At 41.5% G+C, this 10729-nt stretch overlaps 1 protein-coding gene across 2 annotated transcripts in view; it reads left to right on the forward strand.

Moving 5' to 3' along the window:
* Positions 1-809: 809 nt before the first annotated feature.
* LOC143281713 (uncharacterized) overlaps positions 810-10729 on the forward strand; it is a 28639-nt gene continuing 18719 nt past the window's right edge. Inside the window, exon 1 of one of the 2 annotated variants that reach the window (XM_076586979.1) lies at positions 810-1415. The gene's annotated coding sequence lies outside the window, so the exon portion shown is untranslated. Of the gene's footprint in view, positions 1416-9957; positions 10040-10729 lie in introns of those variants that run through there. The other variant, XM_076586980.1, reaches the window with a different exon arrangement.

The raw sequence follows: 10729 nt of genomic DNA on the forward strand, positions 1-10729 counted from the left end.
TATATATATATATATATATATATATATATATATCGAGAGAGAAGTTGATGTATAAATACCATCCGCCTACCCACCTCGGCCCCCCCCCCCCAATCCCCCTCCAGTCCCAGTCATCGTGTCCGTGTATCAGTAGGAAGGTGGCAGAATGGTTAAGACGCTCAGCTGCCAATACAGAGAGTCCGTGAATGTGTGGGTTCGAATCTCGCAGCTCCGCCCTTTCTCAAAGTTTGACTGGAAAATCGAATTGAGCGTCTGGTCTTTCGGATGAGACGATAAACCGAGGCCCCGTATGCCTCAAGCATGCACTCAAGGCCTGACGAGCGCGTTGGGTTGTGCTGCTGTCAGGCTTGTCAGTGCCGCCTTGCAGATGTGGTGTAGCGTATATGGATTTGTCCGAACGCAATGACGCCTCCTTGAGAAACTGAAACTATTTCACGCGCGTGTGTGTGTGAACCCAGTGTGTGTGAGTCCAGTGTGTGTGAGTCCAGTGCCAGTATGTGTGTGTGTGTGTGTGTGTGTGTGTGTGTGTGTGTGTGTGTGTGTGTGTGTGTGCTCGTCACTGATGATTATGTGCGTGTGTGACTGCGCACGCACTGATGTGAACGCATTGTGTGCGACCTGGAAGCACGTTTAAAGCCCGGGTATGCACTCATAATGGGGTGGACGGGTGGGACGTGGGAGTAGCATAATTATTTGATGTGTTGAACCACCCCGAGTTTGATTAAGTTGCAGGGATAGGTACAAAAATGAACTCTTTTCAAGCGCCTGTCCCCCCACACACCTACATTTCACTCCGGCGGGTCCCCGCAACCAACTTGAAAAGCTGACCCCGTTAGGCATGAAGCACAGTCAATGCCAAACAATACCCACCAGCCACAACCCTTGATTCACTCACTGTGTCGCGTCGGATCTTGTCACTCCTGGGCGAACGGAAACCAAAACTTGTTCAACCCAGATACTGACTTGTATATGTATATATATAACGTAGTTCCGACAAAGCGTGCAATATGAACTGAGCCCAGCTACATGTCTATGGACTTCTGGAAACAGCACAAGCTGGGAAATCCCTGGGAATAGCGTGACTGACATGTAAATCTTCATCGTGAGTGGTCAGTGGTTTGGCAAGATCGCACACTATACTCCTTCCAACAGACGCCGCTTATGAGGGATTTTCATTCTGACGCCGGACTCGCACTCTCTTCAAGCAGCAACGTTGCGGGATTTACGTGCTCGTGTGTATCCTAGAGCTCGTGTGTATCCTAGTGTTTCTCGGTACAATCTGCACAACTCGAAACCACTCCTTTTCGCGATCTCCAGTCCAGCAATCACGTCCGTTGTAAACTGGCCTGTGGGACCATCACAAAGTGTGACTGAGCACGAACTTCGACGTCCAGTGTTTTGATTTTTGACTGAAGGTAAATATCCTGATTGATATTATTACGTACATTGTTATTGTTGCTGTTGTTGTTATTCTTTTTGCTGGTTGACGACGTCTGGGCCTATCTGTATTATCTGTCTATATATCTCTGTTTGAGGCTATATATGTATAGTGTATGCATGTGTGCGTGTGTTCGTTCTTTAGTTTTACTTCAGTCTTTTCTCTATAAGTGATATAAGACGAGGGTAAGGAGGAATCGAGGGAAGGAAAAGAAATTACTGTATATGCATACGAGTAATGAGAATGCGCTCGCGCGTGCGCGTGTGTGTATGCATGTGTGTGCATGTGTGCGCGTGAGTGTGTGTTCGTGCGTGTGCGTGTATGTGCGTGTGTTAGATGCTGAAAATAACTGGTTAAAAAACCCCAAAACATAACAATATTATAACATGTGCATGTATGTATGCATGAACGTATGTACGTATCTCTCCCCCCCCTCCCCCCTATCTATCTATAGTCTATCTGGTTTTCAGTCTGTCCGTCTCTGTCAGTTTTTCTGACACTCAGTAGACTTCTGCTTCTCCAAGCCAAACCGTACCTTAGTGTCGAAAGGTATTTATATCATTATGGTGATTGTTGTTGTTTTTGTTGTTGATTGAATTGCTATCGCCGTAGTATAGGCGTTGGCTGTTTCCAACTTTCTGTTTCTTGTAATACAGAACCAGATGGCATGACACTGACACACACACATGTATTTACTTTCTGTATCTGTCTCTATTTGTTTTCTTGCACACACTCACAATCACACATTCACACACGCTAGAGCACACCCACACCCACACCAGTTTCTATTTTGCTCTCTTTTTTTTTTCTCACGACACATGCAAAACCACACACAGACACACACACATACATACACACAAACACACACACATACACACGAACACACACACACACACACAATCACACACACACACACACACGAAGGGGGTAGAAAAGAGACAGGGGGTGGGAGAGAAAAGAGAGGACACACACACACACACACACACACACACACACACACACACACACAGACGCACACAGACACACACAGACACACACAGACACAGACACACACACAGACACACACACACACACACACACACACACACACACACACACAGAGAAAAATAGTAGATGTAACGAAGTGCTGTCCGTTAACCCATGTAGCTGTGTGTGTGTGTGTGTGTGTGTGTGTGTGTGTGTGTGTGTGTGTATGTGTGTGTGTATGTGTGTGTGTGTGTGTGTGTGTGTGTGTGTGTGTGTGTGTGTGCGTGCGTGCGTGCGTACATGCGCTTATGCTTATGTATGTGTGTTTCTGTATGAACACGTACGTTATGCGTGCGCCGGTGTGAGTGTGCGTGCGTATCTCTCTCTCTCTCTCTCTCTCTCTCTCTCTCTCTCTCTCTATATATATATATATATATATATACTGCCTCTCAGTTGTGTCTTTATCTAGCCTAACAGTTAAAGAAAACATTCCACCGTTCAGGTCCAACTTTTGAGAACAGGATGATAGGATGTATCAGTGATCTGGGTTCGTCGTTTGTTCTCATTCATCGTCAGGGTTTGTTTTTTTTTTTTTTTTTTGCTGCCCCATCATCTACACCGTTTCAGTGGCATTACTCCCACGCCGCTCATTTAGATTACCCCATACACGGCCAGACCCGGGTTCGTCCGTCACAGTTCCTGCGTCGGCAGTCCGCAGGGAACCATTGATGTTAGGTCACCAGTAGGCTACACACCAGAGGAGACCCTGCACTGCTGCTGAGTCACTTCGGTGGTGTTCAGTGGTGCCTGTTCTGATTTCACGTACTTAGGACACCACCTACTAAGCCCCCTACTAACGACAATAACATCGTCAGGTTTTGCTTTTCCTTTCTGGTGTCAGTCTAACAGCGAAATAGATTAATTTTGAGTAGGTGGGAGTGGTGGTGGTACCGTATTAGTTCCGTCGTTCACTTGATCGTGTATTCATTCATTCATTCATTCATTCAAAGTGAGAGCTGTATTATCAATGGTTTCTCCATTGCAATGGGAAATCATTTAAAGCTTAGTCTTTTGTGAAGGACTATGAAAATTGCACTGGCTCTTAGTGCTGCAGCCTTGGGGACTATAGTTTACCTTTGTTGAGAACCATCCCAACGCCGACTGTCCTGAAACGCTCTTAGCCTAGAGAGTGGGGATGTAACTTGGGCAATACACTTCCACTGAAATCAAATTCTAGCCCAGATAGTCGGGACAGCAGTTGCCTCCTCTGCTGTTCTGATGGTTATAGTCGGACACGACTGACTATCACACATTGTTTCATTTACACATTTTGAGATGGGAATGCCGCTCACGGTATTTATGTAGTTTTTTTTCCCCCAAGGAGCTTAGTTGCACAAAAAGAAACCATATGACAAAGACCTTTATTATTTTTTTTTATATATACGTCCGCAGAACGTGTGAATGTTTCCCACAGAAAAAGTCCGGCAAACCACAACTTCACACACACACACACACACACACACACACACACACACACACACACACACACACTACAGTAGAGAAAAGGTTAGCGGCGAATTATCTTCTGCTGACCTTAGCAGTGACCCTGCGTCGGAAATGCCCCATTGGGCATGAAGCTCCCTCCGGGTCCAGTTCACACACACACACACACACACACACACACACACACACACACACACACACACACACACACACACACTCTAGGTGAAGCTCCCTCCGGGTACAGTTCACACACACACACACACACACACACACACACACACACACACACACTCCAGGTGAAGCTCCCTCCGGGTACAGTTCACACACACACGCGCGCGCGCGCGCACACACACGCACACACACACACACACACTCTACAAAAACGGCCAGCAGCCTCATTGCACGCAACTTGAACATTCATGAACTGGAGAGCATTGGCCTGCCTACAGTTTCGGTTTGGGAAACTGAACGGACTGGGTCTACCACATCACCGAAAATAACATTTCCTTGAATGCAAACAAAACCCCGGAAACCCTTGAGAAATCCCCAGGAGCATAAGTTAGCACCAGCGACATCCCCAGTGACACAGACAGTGTATGCACAATGATGAAGCTATTGAGAGTCCTTGAATCGTACCACTTAATACTGCTGGAGTCCAACAATTATTGCTTCTGTTTAAGAGGCCGGACCCGGGCCGTGTGTCACTGTTTCTTGGGAAACTGCAACGAAAATCACACCGCGATACTTAGATTTTTCTTCACTTTCTCCACAAGCTTTTTATTCGAAGGTTTACAGAATCAAATATAATTGATACATTGGGAAGAGAGAATGGAATATTTACAGAATCAGATAGGCCTATAATTGATGCATTAAGCGAGAATAGAGTATTGCCCTGAACATTTACAATTTAACATAGAAAAATGTATATTTGGGCAGCAAATGAAAAATGAAAATGAGTATTTATCAATGTTTTTGTGAGTCATTGTACAAAGCGAATGCACGGTACCCATTTCTGCACAAGTTTGTCATATTCCGTAGTCAACGCTGCTCACCCGCTTTAAATTCTAAATACTGAAATTGAAAAGGGGTGGCTCGATAGGGCTTTCTGCTACCACCAGCTCGATACTAATTGGCCGTCCTGTCATTCAAACTCTTCAAATTGTTCAGAACAGTGCAGCCCGTTTGAATGACCTTTTAACTCACTCAGTACGGCCAGTCCTCTCTTCTCCTCTACACAGACCCCTCGGATGTCCAGTGGGTGTCTGAATGACCCAAACTTTAGCTTCCGTCGTCAGAATTGTGGTATTCTTTGTCAACATTCACCTCTTCAGTATAAGAGCCTTCCTCTTGCAATATTTTGATGGTGGTAATTGGGGTGAAACGCTGTTAACGTCGTCTCTTTCGCCGTTCGTATGGAGAGAGTTAACTAAGAAAACACAGCACGGCATGTCCCCCTTACTCCAGAGAATAAAATTCAGCATTTGTTGTGTTTCAAAATCATTTCAGGATGTGCCAAACAGTACTTATCGGAACTTCTTCACTTCACAGCCTGTTCCGAACACTCACATCTGCTTGACATCAGACTTCTTAATTAAGCGCTGCGACTGTTTTAATAGAAAATGTCACAGCGCAAGAAGCATCTGATGTTCAGTATCACAACTCTAAAATTCTCTGCTGTACCCCATAAGTTCTTGGACAGTGAACAGTTCTTCTGTGCGGCTTACCAAAGACCTTTCACAGAGTTAGGGAAGAGGAGGAGAAGAAGAAGAACAAGAAGATCAATATCAAGAACAAGAAGAGAACCCGCAAGACATTTCATATCACTGCACTCTTTCATGCAACAACTAAAAACTTTTTTCTTTCTTTCTTTTCTTTTCTTTTTTTTGATCAGTACTGTACTAACCGTCTGCAAGCTATCGCGAATCCACTTTCCTTTCCTTTTTTTTTCTTTTTTGTTTTGTTGATGTTGTTGTTGTTGTTATAGTAGGTTTTTGTGTGCGTGGAGGTGAGATCAGTTGCGTGCTTGCGTGCGTGTGTGTATTTAAGCACATATTTCCTGGTAATAAGAAAAAAAGAAGAAAAAAAAAGTCCGCATTCCTAACTATACATGAAATGTATCCGCAAAGGAAAGAGAGGGAAGAGGAGACAGACAGACAGACAGAGAGTGTGTGTGAGCGGGCAGTGACTAAGTGAATAAATCGGGTTTCCCAAAGGATCTGTGTGTTAGTGTCACGCTTCAAATGGCTTACCCGTTTACCGTGTCAGCCAGGGTTTTTCCATTCCTTTAATTAATTTATTTTTTTAATCTATGATAGTTTGTTTCAGTAACTTCTTCGTCGTTTTCTTCTTCTTCTTCTTTCTTTCTTTCTCTTTTTCTTCTTTTATCATCAAGAATGCCTTTCTGGTGGATGATTAGATGGTTCAGTGAGGAACAAAGGTCCGTTGCGCGCTTTGTACATGTATATAGACAGGTTCATGTCACTAGGTTAAACAGAGTGAATGTACATATTATTATACAGACTTCACGAAAAGAACGTGGACTTCGTAAAAGCGGGTTTATTTCATAAATTCTTATTAAAAACAACAACAACAACAACAAAAAAAAACAACAAAAACAACAACCGCGAGATGATTTAAATCGTGCAGACTGCTAGGGCCTCTCATTGAATGAATACACACAAACGGCTGTTTCATGCACATGTATATCATAGTAAACAGCTTGAAAAATGCGTTCGAACAACAACAAAAAAATCGGTGTTTCAGCCAAATGTTAAGAGGTTTTCGGTGGTTTTGAAACGATAGCCGTTGTTTGTCATTAAACAAAGCAACAAAGAAACACAAACAAAAGAAGAAGAAGAAAAACAAGAGAGGCAAGGCCTTCAAGACTCACTTGTGATACACTTAAACAAACAAAAAAATCCAAGCTTTTTATGTATTGTGTATAATTTCAAAATGTAATGTTTAAGATGAGAAAGATCAGTTTAAAGCGAATTAAGTCCCCTAGCATTAATTACAGAGTAATTTCCCTTTTTTACTATATGCACCAAAACGTTTGCAAAATAAATAAAACTTCCATGCTTAGCAAAAGAAGTTCCTGTTTGAACAAAAAATGACTGCTCTTGTTGTTGGGTCGAATATCAGATCAAAGTGCCGAGTTTAGAGAATGCAAAAAATATAAATATAACAGTAAATGCAGTTTGCATATAATTAGGCTTCATTTTTTTTTGTGTGTGTGTGCCCATCCCAGAGGTGCAATATTGTTTTAAACAAGATGACTGGAAAGAACTGAATTTTTCCTATTTTTATGCCTAATTTGGTGTCAACTGACAACGTATTTGCAGAGAAAATGTCAATGTTAAAGTTTACCACGGACACACAGACACACACACAGACAACCGAACACCGGGTTAAAACATTGGAGGAGCATGAGGAGGAAACCACATCTGGCTATGAGTGGGGCTCATTGCACTGGATGTTTTCCGAAAACTCAGCATCATGTCATTGTGCCCCCAAGAAGTAAACTGTGCAAGTTTTCAAGTGGTCGTTAACCTTTTCTGAAATGAACCCTGTATACAATATGTGTGTATCAGGTTCATCAGTCCAGACGTACATGTGACTCTGTTGTGTGTGTGTGTGTGTGTGTGTGTGTGTTACGCTCTTCTCCTCGGGTCCCATGGTTGCAGAGAAGTGAAGTAGCCCAACCTTTGGACCCAAGAAGAAGTGATGTGTAACACTCGAAACGTCGGTCACAAGTTTTGATATCCTGGACTCCTACAGGAGCGACCTTTAAGGTTGCTTGGCGTCCAACTCACTTTGCGCTAAGCCTGAGCACTGCTCTGGTGTGAAAATTCGTCTTATTGAGACAGTTATCACCGTCCTACATATTATTATTATGCAGAAACAGCAAAGGAAAGGATTTAACTTCAACAATATTGATCTGGCGTCAAAATTCGTTTCATCAAAACAGTTTTTACGTTCCTTCATGTGTATAAATCACAAGGGAAGGGAACTAACTACAACAGTATCTCCGGCGGCAAGCCGGTCCAAGCGTAATTTTGAGTGCAAAAATAAAGATAGTATATTTTATGGGGTTTTTGTTTGTTGTTTTTGCTTTTACAAAAATTTATTTTTTTATTTTTTTACTGCATCAACATGGGCATGGACACCTGCCGAGGTTGTAAAATCCCCTGGGTCGAAAGGGTTTTAAGGATGTTTCAAAGTCTACTCACATTTCCTTACAGCAGTACACTAAAAGCATTGGAAAGACCTATATTAGAATAAGCAAACACGGTTTGGTTCACAAAATTAAAGCGTCAATCTACTGCAATGGAAGGTGTAGAAAGACGAGCAACAAAATTAGTTCATGAAATAAAGGATTTTTCTTATGAAGAAAGGCAAAAATATCGCTCCCTTCCCTTAAAGCAAGAAGGGTACGAGGGGACTTGATGCAAGCGTACAAAATATATAATAATGTTACTAACATTGTCACCCGTAACAGTATCGACAAAATTCAGAAGCAACATTATAGTAGCAACATTGAGAAAATGTGTTTATAGTTACAATTGGAATAGACTAACCCCATAAATCAAACATGCACATAACATGAATGCCTTTAAAAAGCTTATTGATGACCACGATATCATAAAGAAAACAATGTTAGACTTTGATTGTCAAAGATGAGCCTGGGCTTGGGAGTACCTGACAAAAAAACAAACAAAACAAACAAACAAACAAAAAAACAACAACACGGAAACCGACGGGGCGTATAAAGCCGCAAGGCTACTTGACATCGCCCCTAACCTGAACCTGAACCTGAATTCCATAGACGAACGCACATTCTTATCGTTAAGGAAACTCCGCGCTGTGAAGATCGCTCATGTAATCCAAAAACCCAGAGGACCTTTGAGACAACCTTTACACTCCTTTTTATTTACTGCTTTTTCATATATATATATATATATATATATATATATATATATATATATATAATCTATTTTATTTCTAGATGATCCAGCGGTCATCCAGTTTCAAAACCTCCGTCTGCTTTTTAGCAGTGTTAATGGTTACCCACGTTTGTTATTAATCACTGTTATTAACGTCGTGAACTTCTTTTACCGAAGCTTACGCAAGTCGCCGTAATTTGCGGTTAATCCCTTGTCCCTACACAGAACTGTTTTTGTTGGTACCAATCGAACAGTGCTGTTCAGTTCATAGGGATAATAATTGTATCTGTTGTTTTACTAATAAACTGTTGTTGTTGTTTCATCAGCAGTACATCTTCGTGTTCGTCCTAGTCAGAATCCCGAACCGATAGTGTTATTAAGTGAAGGCTGTTTATGCTGATTTTTTTATAATTCATTTGACTGAGTTCGATATGTGTAGAGTCAGTGTTCTCTCTCTCTCTCTCTCTCTCTGTACACACACACACACACACACACACACATATATATATATATATATATATATATATATATATGTGTGTGTGTGTGTGTGTGTTTGTGTCCATGCATATCACCAATATGTGTGACGGGGCATTAAACATAAGTATATATATATATATATATATATATATATATATATATATATATATAGAGAGAGAGAGAGAGAGAGAGAGAGAGAGAGAGAGAATTTTGCACATGTATATCGGTCTGCTTGTCTAATCTATCTGCCCCCTCCCCTCCCCTCCTCCCCTTCCTCCTTATTCCCCCCCAAAATGGAGAAACTCGTGTGTCTCTCTCGTGTCCCTGGCCCTCCCTCGTCCTCCTCCGCCCCCTTCTCCTCACCACCCCACTCCCCTCTCCTTTCGTCGCCTCTTCACCATCAGTCACAGCAACTTAGCTGGTCATGACTTGGAAAGAGAATGATCAATCAGTTGTTTTTTTTGAGGAAACCGCCCCTTCAGTTTTGGACAAGTAATATACGTGGTTAGTATTGACTTGTTTTCCAGAGTAAAAAAAAAAAAAAAAAAAAAAAAAAAAAAAAAAAAAAAAAATAGTGATTAGCCTTTACTGTTATGACATACTGTATGATATATATGTTCTTGCTGTATAGTTGGTGTCAAGAGAGCATTCAGTAAACGGGATTCTTAAAGACTGAGGTTGAGATTTGTCTGGTGGAGCGAGGAGCGGATAGGTGAGCAATGTGTTAGATTCAGTGTCTTGCATGTAGGCTTACATTATATAAATAAATAAACAAATAAATAAATAAATGAATACATAAATACATAAATAAATAATTGAATAAGACGCTGTCCTGATGATCGAAGCCCAATGGGCGAAAATTTGATAGTAGGAAAAGAGGAGGACAATTCTTTTCTTTGAGGTTTATTTAACATTTCCTATTGTTCTCTCTCGAGAATCTACCTCTGTGGAATTATTTTCATTCATGGAGTGGAGCCAGCACATCGAGGATTTATTTTGATATATATATATAGATATATATTAGCTTAAAAATTATTTACATGATTTTTTTTAATGCAGTGATAACTTCATATACAGATATTTTTGTATTTTATTTTATTCATCATTGGTCATAGCCCCTCATGAAGGGGTGGTGTGGAAATGTGAAAACACAAGTTCACATCAGTGCAACAAATCTTGCATTGAATTCATAAAACACTCCTACAACAACAGGCCAGCAGGTTCCGTACAAACTGACAGACCGAACCAGAAACGTCTTGCACAAAATAAACGTCGCATTTTTTTTGACAACATCAACATCCATACAGGCCGTGAGCAACACACAAGTTTCCTTCTTCAGTTTAACGAGTTTCCACTATCAAGTGATGGAAGACGAAGGCAACATAAGTTTATAACACAGAAT

The sequence above is a fragment of the Babylonia areolata genome, chromosome 4 (genome assembly GCF_041734735.1).
Source record: "Babylonia areolata isolate BAREFJ2019XMU chromosome 4, ASM4173473v1, whole genome shotgun sequence".
Lineage (NCBI taxonomy): Eukaryota > Metazoa > Mollusca > Gastropoda > Neogastropoda > Buccinidae > Babylonia > Babylonia areolata.